This window comes from Ornithorhynchus anatinus, chromosome 19 (assembly GCF_004115215.2).
Source record: "Ornithorhynchus anatinus isolate Pmale09 chromosome 19, mOrnAna1.pri.v4, whole genome shotgun sequence".
NCBI lineage: Eukaryota > Metazoa > Chordata > Mammalia > Monotremata > Ornithorhynchidae > Ornithorhynchus > Ornithorhynchus anatinus.
In genome coordinates this window covers 16,046,573-16,058,734 of record NC_041746.1, presented here as the reverse complement: position 1 = coordinate 16,058,734, position 12,162 = coordinate 16,046,573, and the positions used below count along the sequence as shown (strand labels likewise).

The window sequence follows — 12,162 nt, the reverse complement described above, 5'->3', positions numbered from 1 at the left end:
TTCAAAATTCTGGCAAGCGCCACTTCAACAACACCTAAACGTTTGTAGGCTCACCTCTCCATCCTCTTTCCATCCTCCACCTCTGCACTTGAGAAGCAGCATGGCCTAGTGGATAGAGCAGGGGCCGTGGAGTCAGAAGGACCTGGGTTCTAATCCCCGCCCTTCCACTCGTCTGCCGGGTGACCTCGGGCAAGTCACTAAACTTCTCTGTGCCTCATTTTCCTCAGCTGTAAAAATGGGAGTTAATATTAATAATTATTATTATTTTATGGTTTTTGTTAAGCACTTACTATGTGCCAGGCACTCTTCTAAGCGCTAGGGTATATACAAGATAATCGGGATGGACACAGTCCCTATCTTTTTTAGGGCTCACAGTCTTAATCCCCATTTTGCAGATGAGAGAAAGGTTAAGGGTGTGAGCCCCTTATGGGACAGGAACTGCATCCAACCTGATTGACTTGTATTCATTCAATCGTATTTATTGAGCACTCACTATGTACAGAGCGCTGTACTAAGCGCTTGGATCTACTCCAGTGCTTGGCACAGAGTAAGCACTTAACAAGTAACTTTATTATCATTAAGTACCTTATACTCCGCTGCTTCTCCTTCCTGTGATAAATTTTAATGTCTGTCTCCCCTAGTAGATTGAAATTTCTGGAGGGCAGGGATCACGCCTACTAATTCTGTCGTGTTCAACGGAGCGCTCTGCTCACAGTAGGCATTCAATAAATATGGATTGATCAAGCTCATTCAGTACATAGATCTGTGCAGGGAGACCCTAACCCATAACTTCGCTAAACCTAAAAATGAGCCAGCCAGGGTTAGCTTTTTGAGGTGGAAATCCACGCTGATTCTAAGAGAAGCAGTGTGGGCTAGTGGAAAGATCGCTAGCCTGGGAGTCAGAGGACCTGGGTTCTAATCCCATTTCTGCCGCCACGAGCCTGCTGTGTGACCTTCACTTCTTTGTGCTTCGTTCTCTTCGTGGTTAAAATAGCGATTCAATACCTGTCCTCCCTCCTCCTTAGATTGGGCCCCATGAAGGACAGGTAGCATGTCTCATTTGACTTCAGTGTATCTACATCAGTCCTTGGCACAAAGTAATCGATCCATCAATCGTATTGATTGAGCGTTTACTGTGTGCAGAGCACTGTACTATGAGAGTACAATACAAGAATATCACAGACACATTCCCTGCCCACAACAAATACCACAGTTAATATTCATTTATTCATTCAATCGTATTAAGCATTTACTGGGTGCAGAGCGCTGTACTAAGCGCTTGGGAAAGAACAGTGCAACAATAAACAGTGACAATCCCCGCCTACAATGAGCTCAGAGTCTGGAGGGGAGAGCTGGAGAGGTCTACTGACAAATGCTGGTAGTGGGCAGAGGAGAGTGAAATTGAAGATGAGTCCAAGGATAAGCTAGATTTCCACAGGTGATGTGACAACAAATAAAATAATTCAGATCGCAAGAATTGCGCTGCTAAATCCATTCGGATTAAGGAGGCAGTTTATTCAGGCATTCAAACTCCTTCCTATTACAGATTAATCTATTCTGTCCTCAAAACCAGAGCCCTCCTAGCTGGGTCTTAGCTTCGCTGTTGCTTCTTCGTCTTCAGTAGTATTTATTGAATGCTTAGTGCGTGCGGAGCACCGTACTAAGCGCTTCTCGAATGGCTGCGTAAAAAAATCGCATCCCGGCATCGGGCAATGCCAGCTCTGATCCGGTGGTAACTGCTGGGCAGAGGAGAGGCAGATGGTAAATCTTGATGAACTGAATTGAGCTGTTCCTCTCTTATTTATGGCTCTGGTGTCTCACCTGGAGAGAAGCAACGCGACCTAGTGGAAAGAGCACAGGCTTGGGAGTCAGAGGTCATGGGTTTTAATCCCGAATCTGCCACTTGTCTGCTGTGTGACTTTGGGCAAGCCACTTCTCTGTGCCTCAGTTATCTCATCTGTAAAATAGGGATTAAGACTGTGAGCGCCATGTGGGACAACCTGATCACCTTGTATCTACTCCAGCGCCTCGAACAGTGTTTGGCACACAGTAAGCGCTTAACAAATGCCATCGTTATTACTACTACCATGAGACCGTCCAGTCAAAACAAAAACTCCTTGTCAGTTGTTTTTCCAGTAGCTGATTGAACAAGAGTTAGATGGGCCTCAGAACCATCCGGCGAGCTGCTGTCAGTTTCCAGGGTACTTCCTAGCTAATTAGAATATTTTATCATTTCTCTTTCTGTGGTACTTGGTGAGTGTTCACTATATGCCAGGCACTGCACTAAGAACTGGGTGGATACAGGATAATCAGGTTGGACACATTCCCTGTCCCACAAGGGGCTCACAGTCTGAATGGGAGGAAAGAATATTTAATCCCCAATTTTACAGATGAGGTAACTAAGGTACAGAGGAGTTAAGTGACTTGCCAAGGTCAGCCAGCAGGCAAGGGAGAAGCTGAGATTAGAACCCAGGTCCTCTGACTCCAGGCCCGTGCTCTACTCACTAGGCAACGCAGCTTACCACACTGCCTAAAGAGGCCAAAACCCAGAGACATTTTCTCATACTTAGTGTAGAATGGGAGGAGCATCCTACCTATCTGTATTTTATAATTATTTTACTATATCTCTGTTTTATTTATATCTGTAATGTATTAATATCTGTACTTATTTATATTAATGTCTTTCTCCCCCTCTAGACTGCAAGCTCTTTGAAGTCTATAGAGGAATTCTGTCTACCACTCCTATTGCATTATCTTCTCCCAGTACTCTCCTCACGGAAGCACTCAATAAATACCTTTTCAATCAATCAATCAATGGTATTTAGTGAGCATTTACTATTTGCAGAGCACTATAGTAAGTATTTGGGAGAGTGCAGTGTAGCAGAGTTGAGAGACACGTTCCCTGCTCACTACGATCTTACAGCCTAGAGGAAGCTTCAGTCTAGAGGAAGATTTGACTCCCAAGCCCATGCTCATTCCTTTAGGCTACGCTCCTTCTTTACTCCTCTGTTCCTCCCTCTACTAATCCCTCCCTTTCTTACCTCTTACTCACCCTCTGAATGAAAAGGAACAAGAGTTGTCTAGCCGGAAGGCTCTAGGGCTAGAGAGCCCGGGATAGTCCCGGCGGTATACGCTCCAGGAGCCTCAATATTGAAAATGCAGGCAGACTGCAACTCTTCTCCCACCTGTCACTCAAGCCCTATCCATCGGTCATTCAAGCCCGATCCACCTGCCACTCAAGTCTTACCTGCCTGCTCCTGTCGGTCGGGAACCACATGCCTTGGCTGGATCCCAAAGGGCAGCGAACCAATTGCCCCATCGAGATCCAGGACACCCACCTGCACCCAGCCCGACTGCCAACAGGAAGGGCAAGTTTTACTCTCTCCCAGAACTTTGGGCACTTTATCATTATCACTGTCAGATTTTTATTTCTCAGATCGATCTGGTCTTTAGAACAATACAGGTGTTAGCCAAGTCTGACATAATCACTTATTGTGAAGATAAATCTCTCCCGGCTTGGTGATGGGCATCCAAAACAGCTGCCTTTGATATTGAGGTCAAGGTGGAGTGAATTCCCTGTTCCTTAAATGTTTAACAGTTTTCCTAATTCTACCGGCAAACCCAGTAGGTCATTGGCTTCCCTTTGCTGTATTTCAATCTCCACAGTGACTTCTGTTAGACCCATGTAACTTTATTGTTCGTTATCGCATACGTTCTAGGGATATTTTGACCTTTCTTAAGTTTTCCAAACAGAGCTATGCTGCTCTATCGGCCATATGTAAGCCCTCGGCCAAATTGAGGACTATTATTATTACTCTAGTCATTTTATCTAGGAATGATCATTCCTCACGAAGAGCGAGAAGCAGCATGGTCTAGTGGAAAGGGGACAGGGCTGGGAATCAGCAGACTTGGGTTCTGAGCCCGCCTCCGCCACCGGCCTTGCTCTGTGACCTTGGACCAGTCACTTGACCTTTCTGATTTAGTTTTCTCATCTGTAAAACAGGGATGAAATACCCTCAGACAGTGAGCCCTAAGTGGGACGGGGACTGGGTCTGAGGTTATCCTGTATTTACCCCATAGACTGGCACATAATAAGAGCTTACCAAAAGGCACAGCTGTTATTATTATTATGATAATTGTTGTTGTTGTTATTAAGAGCAATAGAACACTGCAGTTGAAGGAGTCGTCGTGAAGATCTTCACCCGCCTGTCCTGTCCGGAGTCCAACAATCACAGCAGCCTTCCCAGTGAACTGAAATTCGTGAAGACCTTCTGCTTCTGCTCTGATTCCTGCTGCTCTAACTGCTATTTCTGCTGGGGCTTCTGTTACCGCTTGGCTGCGTCCGCTGTTCAGTCAGTCCATCGATCAATGGTATTTATTGAACACTTGGGAGAGCACCGTACTAAGCGCTTGGGAGAGAACAACAAAACCGTTGCTGTTGGTTCTGTTGCTGCTTCTGCCGCTGTCGTGCATTCATTTATTCGATTGTATTTATTGAGCAGTTACTGTGCGCAGAGTGGGACAGGGACTGTGTCCAAACTGATCCGCTTGTATCTTCCCCAGCGCTTCGAACAGCACTTGACATTCATTCATTCATTCGATCGCATTTATTGAGCCCTTACTGTGTGCAGAGCACTGTACTAAGCACTTGGAACATGCAATTCGGCAACAGAGACGATCCCTACCCAACAAGGGGCTCACAATCTGGAAGTAAGCTCTCCCCATTCTGCAGATGAGGAAACTGAGGCAGGGGACAGGGTAGACGGTTATTAAGTTCCTTCGGGTGGCACGGTCGACTCATAAGCCCTCCGATACTGGATTCTCTTCAGGCAAAAGACCTAAGGAAGATGGCTTAGAGGCGGCAGCTGCTATTTACCTGTATCAAGGGCAGTCATAATGATAATAATTGCGGCATTTGTTAGCGTCTTTGACTTTCACAGTCTAGAAGTAACATAGTGACACACAGTAAGCGCTTAACAAATACCATCATTATTATTATCCACTAGCCCACACTGCTGCTCTAGACAGCCGCTTGGCAGCCGCCCCGGAGCACAGTGCGCCACGCACACAAAATCCCGCGAGCAGACAGGATGGGAAAGGTAGGATGGGAGTGGAGTCTCAAGATGGGGTGGGGAGGGGCAGTGGGTCATCCTCTGGGTTGGGAGGGTGAAGGTTGCTCACTGATTCCACAGCATGTGGGAGGGAGGAGTCGGTGGTCATGTATCAATTCCCTCAGACACACTACACACACAGACACACACACACACACGCCCAAAGTGATTCATCCTCAGCGGTGGCTTCGTCTTTGAACGCGAAGGGCGCTGATGTAATAAAAATAATAACTGGAGGAGCCGTGCCTCTCGTTCTCTGGAAAACCTGGAGGACAAGCGTCATTCCTCCTTCCTGCTCTTCTTCCACCGAGCATGGGATGGTATTGATTAAGTGCTTACTCTGGGCTAAGGGTGGAGGGAGGACAAAGAAAATCCTCAGGGGTCTGTGGCAGATGTGATTAATTCGTAACTACCTGAGCGTTTAGCACACAGTTAGCCCTTAGTCGGCAGATGCAAAATAATCAGGTTAGTCGAAGCCCGGGAGGCTCACAAAGAGGCATGGAAAGCGAGTAAGCTCTCCCCATTTTGCAGATGAGGAAATCGAGGCAGGGGACAGGGGACAGGGGAGAGGATGACGGTTATTAAGTTCCTTTGGGTGGTAGGGTCAATTCATAAGCCCTCTGATACTGTGTTCTCTTCAGGCAAAAGACACAAGGAAGATGGCTTAGAGGCAGCAGCTGATATTTATCTGTATCAAGTACAGTCATAATAATAATAACTGTGGCATTTGTTAGGGTCTTTGACGGTCCCTTCCCTTTTCCCTAGTGCGACACTGAGTTAGTAATAATAATAATAATAACAATAATATCTGTGGCATTTGCTAAGTGCACGGCCAATCTCTCGCCCACGTCCTGCCTCCGGCCTGCCGCGCTCTCCCTCCTCATATCCCGCAGGCAATTACCCTCCCCCACTTCAAAGCCTTATTGAAGGCCCACCTCCTCCAAGCGGTCTTCCCTGATTAAGCCCTCCTTTCCCCTTGTCCCACTCCCTTCCCAGCCCCACAGTATCTACGTACATATCAGTAATTTATGTACTTGTATTAATGTCTGTCTCCCCTTCTAGCCTGCAAATCGGTGCGGGCAGGGAAAGTATCTATGTTGTTCTCTCCCAAACTCTTAGAACAGTGCTCTGCACACAGTAAGCGTTCAATAAATACAACTGACCGACCGAATGGCTTCTATATGCACGGAGGTATGTGTCAGGGGGAAATACAATTCCATCAGATCAGACGCGGTTCCTGTCTCCAACGAAGCTCACGGTCTAAGGGTGAGGCCAAATCAGTTAAATTTCAGGCCAGGCCGTTTCCCTCCTGCCACCTCAGTCGGTCAGCGCTTACTGTGTTCAGGGCACTGTACTAAGCGCTTGGGAGAGCACGAACAACAATATAACAGACACATTCCTTCCCACAACGAGCATACAGTCTAGAGGGGACACAGACATTAATAGAAATAAATAAATTACAGATATGGACATAAGTGCTGTGGGGCTTGGCGCGGAGGTGATATAGCTTGACAGTGGCCCTCGCTCCCCTGAGGGAGAGGAGCAGGCCTTCCCCTCTAAGCCCTCCTTTTCCCTTCTCCCATTCCTTTCTGCGCCGCCTTGACTTGCTCCCTTTATTCATCCCCCCTCCCAGTCCCACAGCACTTATGTGTGATTTGTTTATTTATATAAATGTCTGTCTCCCCCTCTAGACTATAAGCTCGCTGTGAGAAAGCCATGTGTCTGTTCATCGTCGTATTGTACTCTCCCCAGGGCTTAGTACAGTGCTCTGCACATAGTAAGTACTCAATGAATATGATCGATTGACTGAAGAGTAAGTACTCGATGAATAGCGTTGGTTGAGCAGCCCAGCGTAGCCAGGGCTAGAATTACCCAGAAGAAAGTTAAGTGACTTTGGGCAAGTCACTTAACTTCTCGGTGCCTCAGTTACCTCATCTGTAAAATGGGGATTAAGACTGTGAGCCCCACGTGGGACAACCTGATTCCCCTGTGTCTACCCCAGCGCTTAGAACAGTGCTCGGCACATAGTAAGCGCTTACCAAATGCCAACATTATTATTATTCTTAAACCACGGCCTCTCACTATCCCAGTCGTCGGTCTCCCTTGTGCGGGCAGCTGCAGGTGAGGTCTCTGTGTCACCGAGGGAGGTTTCTGTCACTGTGCCCGCTGACATGGTCATGCTGACTCCAGCTCATCATCTAGTCACGACACGGCTCTCGGGGTCACATCCGGCCTCTTCACGGCCTCTAAAGCGGCAGCTCTGACCGCGGCCGGGCCGACGGCTACTGGATGCGTGGCTTGCGTGCAGCTGGGCTGACTTAGACTGGTCTATCCCGGTGCGGGTGCCGGACAACTTAGTGTAATCGGAGCACATCTTGGCTCTGGTTTGGCAAACAATCTCGTCGCAAAGTCCAACCCTTTCTTGGGTGAAGGTGGGTCTGTTGCCAGGCGGAAGAGAGGGTTTATAAATGTGCCTTTGTTTCTGTCCTTGTAATCTTCAACGGATTTCTTAATACCCTCCACTATCCAGCTCTTTTCAACTGATAGAACACCCAACCTCTAACTAGATCGAACCTCGATAGAGTTAGTCAGTAAGTTATGACATCTATTAAGGGCTTCCTTCTAAAAGAGCACTAGGTTAGGGGGTGGGGTGAATAAAAGATAATCAGACCCAGACTTTATTCTACAGGGAGTTCACAGTCTCGAAAGGAGGAAGACAGAGGCACCGCAACAAAGAGGAGGAATTTGGAAAAGCCATAAATTGCGGGGAGCAAATTAAAAATTAAATAGTGAAATTCAGAATACTAAAATAAGTAACGGTCGTGCGTGGGGGGTGGGGGAGTGTTCCTCACCGTTCCATTCCACGGACCCCGGGTGACCACAGTCCACTGCAGCGTTCCGTGTTGTGAGGATCAGGACGGCAGTCTTCTGTTTCCTTGGTTTTCTATAGCAATTTTCTTGCCAAAGTTCTCCCACGTTAAGCAGTTCATTTCGGCCCATGCACCAACCCTGTGAGGTAGGTAGAGAAGGCAGGCATTTCGATCCCCGTTTTACAGATGAGGAAACTGAGAAACAGAGAAGTTAAATGACTCACCCACAGCATCACGCCGGGTTAACGGCACAGCTCGGACAGGAACCTGGGCCCTCCGGCTCTTGGACCGCCACCCTGCCACTTGGCCATTTTCTGCTTCGGTGTCCGGCAGAGACGATTCTCCGGGCATCAGGAACCCCTGCGGACCCTGGTCCGACCCTTCCCTTGGCTCTGAACTTCCGTCCCAGAGTAGCTGTTCCCTGTCACCATGACCACAGCCGTGACCACTGACCAACCGTAGTATCTCGTAAGTATCTCGGTGTGAAGTGAACAGCCTTACAGGTCAGTTATGGCCTAGTGGATAGAGCTCGGGCCTGGGAGTCAGAAGGACCTGGGTTCTAATTCCAGCTCTGCCACTTGTCTGCTGAGTGATCTTGAGCAAGTCACTTCGCTTCTCCCATGTGGGAAAAGGACTGTCTAAACTGATTAGTTTGTATCTACCCCAGTGCTTAGAACAGTGCTTGACACATAATAAGCACTTAACAAACATTATTGTTATTATTATTTACTTGAAGCCAAAGGGCCAAGCTGTAGATGGCTAGTAGATACCAGTGGCTAGCCGGCCACTGGCATGGAAGTGGTTGGGAAGGTGGATGTGTAGTTTGAGTGAAGGTGTTGATTAACTCCGAGAAGACAGAGGCTGAAGCATAGATTCACTGAAGTCTTACAACTAGAGGCTGAATCAGCAAAGCAAAGGGCACGTAGGCCCACTGTGGAAAAACCTGCTGATTCCTCACGGCCCCAGCCAATATCATCCACTCCGAAGCTCAACCATGAATACAAAGGACGACTACGTGGATAGATCTCTCCATATCACAGAAAACACCCAAGTGGCATTAAAGATCAACCAAGGGCATGTGTGTCTGTCCCTGAAAACAGACTTGAAAATACCCTTTCCCCAAAGTACCTACAATCCCCTACAAAGATATCCCAGCAGTAGGTCGGCAAAAGGTGGCTCTGAGATCTTTTTTAATGGTATTTGTTAAGCACTTCCTATGTGCCAAACACTTTTCTAAGCGCTGGAGGAAGGTGCAAGTTAATTAGGTCAGACGCAGTCCCTATCCCACATGGGACTCACTGTCAAAGTAGAAGGTTGGATCGAAATCCCTATTTTACAGGTGAGGAAAATGAGGCACAGAAGTTAAGTGATTTGTCCGAGGTCAAACAGCAAGAAATAGGCAGAGCCGGGATTGGAACCCAGGTCTTTTTGGCGTCCAGGTCCGCGCTCTCTCTATTAGGCCACACCTCTTTGAACATAGTTCCTGAGGCACTGAGGAAACCTTTTCTCCACCCTCCCCTTCCCCACCCTGTCATAAAGGAGAAAAACAAATCCAATTTTTGGAGGTGCCCAGTATTTTTTGATATTTCTTAAGCACTTATTTTGTGCCAGACACTGTCCTGAGCACTGGGATAGATACAAGCTAATCAGATTGGGCCCAGTCCCCATTTTACAGATGAGGTAACTGAAGCACAGAGAAGGTAAGTGACTTGCCCAGGGCCAAACAGAAAACAAGTGGCCGAGTCAGTAATAGAACCCGGGACCTTCTGACTCCCAGGTCCACGCTCTATCCACTAGGCCACACGACTTCTCTAAGTATTTTTGGCTTGCCATTCGTTTGCCATTTTTCCTGTCCATCCTAGTTCCAATGACCAGTGCTACCAGGACCATCAAGTTCTAGGCCCTCTATTACTCTGGTATTTGTTAAGTATTTAAACTACGTGTCAAGCCCCGCCCCAAACGCTGGGATAGTTACAAGTGAATCTGGTTGGACCCAGTCCCCGTCCCACGTGAGGCTCACTGTCTAAGTAGGAGGAAGAACCGGCACCGAATCCCCTTTTCACGGTGGCAGAAACTAAGGCCGAGAGAAGCTAAGCGACTTACCCAACGGGCCACTCAACAGGCAAGAGGGGGAGCCGGAATTAGAACCCAGGTTTATCGGTTTCGCGATGGAGATGCTAGCTGGTTTCCCGGACCCAGAAACACATCGGGTTGGAGTCCTTGTTTCTAGACATAACTACTGTTGGTGAATTAGATTTCCTTATGTGAGCGTGGCCAAAAAGTCCAATGGTCAGCGGGCATTCCCTTCCTCACAGGGCTTGTGTAAAGACTGTCCTTTGTTGGGATGTTTCATTTCTCTTTGAAATCCCTTTTCTGACTGTCGCATGGCAGGCTGGAAGACACATTCATTCCTTCTTTCATTCCTATTTATTGAGTGCTTACCGTGTACAGAGCGCCATACTGAGAGCTGGGGGGAAGTACAAAATCGCACAACGAGCTTACAGTCTAGAGGACCCCAGCAGAGTCTAGCTGTGCTTCATCATTTGAGACTGAGTTCAGTACTTGTAAACAGCTATGAAGTTTCCCACCAAGCTTCTCTTTATCAGCACAATCAATCCAATTTCTCTATGGTACAGCTCCTCTCCAAAATGCTGCCAAACCTCCACTGAAGCTGGGAGACAGATTATCAGGGAGAAACGGGATGTGGATGATGGCTTTTTGAGAACACTCCCTCTGGCATAGCAAATACCCCAGCTTCAAACTCAAGGGAAAGTCTAAAGATGGATGTTTCTGTCTTCTTGTGTCAGGGGAGTGAGGCCCACTTACCTCATCCTGAGCCTACTCCCTTGCAATTCCTCACCCACTCCCTTCCCAGACTCCCTTCCATCCGTCAAAGATCTAATGACTCCCTCTTCTTCCCTAGACTTTCGTGAATGATTACAGGGAAGTTACCACCAAGAACCTCTCCTCCGCTGAGCACTGTGGGTGGAGATTCAGGCTCCAGGCCCACTTCCTTTCATGCATTCATTCAATCATATTTTATTGAGCACTTACTGTGTGCAGAGCACAGTGCTAAGCGCTTGGGAGAGTACAGTACAACAATAAGCGGACACATTCCTACCCACAACGAGCTTACAGTCTAGAGGGGGAGCCAGACATTAATATAAATAAATAAATATATCACAGATGTGGATATAAGTGCTGTGGGGCGATTGAATAAAGGGAGGAAGTCAGGGTGATGCAGCAGGGAGTGGGAGAAGAAGAAAGGAGGGCTTAGGGAAGGCCTTTTGGAGGAGAGGTGCCTTCAATAAGGCTTAGAAGGCAGGGAGGGCAATTGTCTGTCAGATTTGAGGAGGGAGGGTGTTCCAGACCAGTGGCAGGATGTGGGTGAGGGGCTGGTGGCGAGATAGATGGGCTCATGGAACAGTGAGAAGGTTGGCAGTAGATGAGCAAAGTGTTCAGGCTGGGTTGTAGTGAGAGAGAGGTGAGGTAGGAGGGGGAAAGGTGATGTGGCGCTTTGAAACCAATGGTGGGGAGTTTTTGTTTGATCCGGAGATGGATGGGCACCAATGGAGTTTCTGGAGAAGCACAATGTTTCCTGAACATTTCTGTAAAAAAATAATCCAGGCAGCAGAATGAAGTATGGACTGGAATGGGGAGGGACAGGAGGCTGGGAGGTCACTGAGGACTCTGGTACAGTAAATCGAGATGGGATAGGTTAAGAGAAGCAGCGTGGCTCAACGGAAAGAGCCCGGGCTTGGGAGGTCATGGGTTCGAATCCCGGCTCTGCCACTAGTCAGCTGTGTGACTGTGGGTAAGTCGGTTCACTTCTCTGTGCCTCAGTTACCCCATCTGTAAAAAGGGGACGAAGATTGTGAGCCTCACGTGGGACAACCTGATGACCCTGTATCTACCCCAGCGCTTAGAACGGTGCTCTGCACAGAGTAAGCGCTCAGCAAATACCAACATTATTATAAGTGATTGTATTAATGTGTTAGCAGTTAATACACTTCAATCCATCAATCCATCAATGATATTAATTAAGTGTGTACTAAGTACTTTGAGAGAGTACAATACGATAGAGTTGGTAGGCACAATCTTTGCCCATTAACAGCTTACACTTATTTCAAAACCCTCAGGTGCTGTAACTCTGCCCTCTCTCCCGTTCAGCAACAATACAT

At 47.7% G+C, this 12,162-nt stretch overlaps 2 long non-coding RNA genes across 3 annotated transcripts in view; one reads left to right on the top strand and one right to left on the bottom strand.

The window, feature by feature from the left end:
- The window catches only part of LOC120639000, a 36,450-nt gene extending 31,912 nt beyond the window's left edge, over window positions 1-4,538 (top strand). The window contains exon 4 of one of the 2 annotated variants that reach the window (XR_005661081.1): window positions 4,157-4,538. This is a non-coding gene — a long non-coding RNA (uncharacterized LOC120639000). Of the gene's footprint in view, window positions 1-2,697; window positions 2,840-4,156 lie in introns of those variants that run through there. The other variant, XR_005661082.1, reaches the window with a different exon arrangement.
- On the bottom strand, window positions 1,288-8,561 carry LOC103170445. The gene is made up of 3 exons (XR_486170.2): window positions 8,206-8,561; window positions 7,964-8,120; window positions 1,288-1,841 (listed from the first exon to the last, which is right to left on the bottom strand). It is a non-coding gene; the product is annotated as an uncharacterized LOC103170445 (long non-coding RNA).
- Window positions 8,562-12,162: the final 3,601 nt, after the last annotated feature.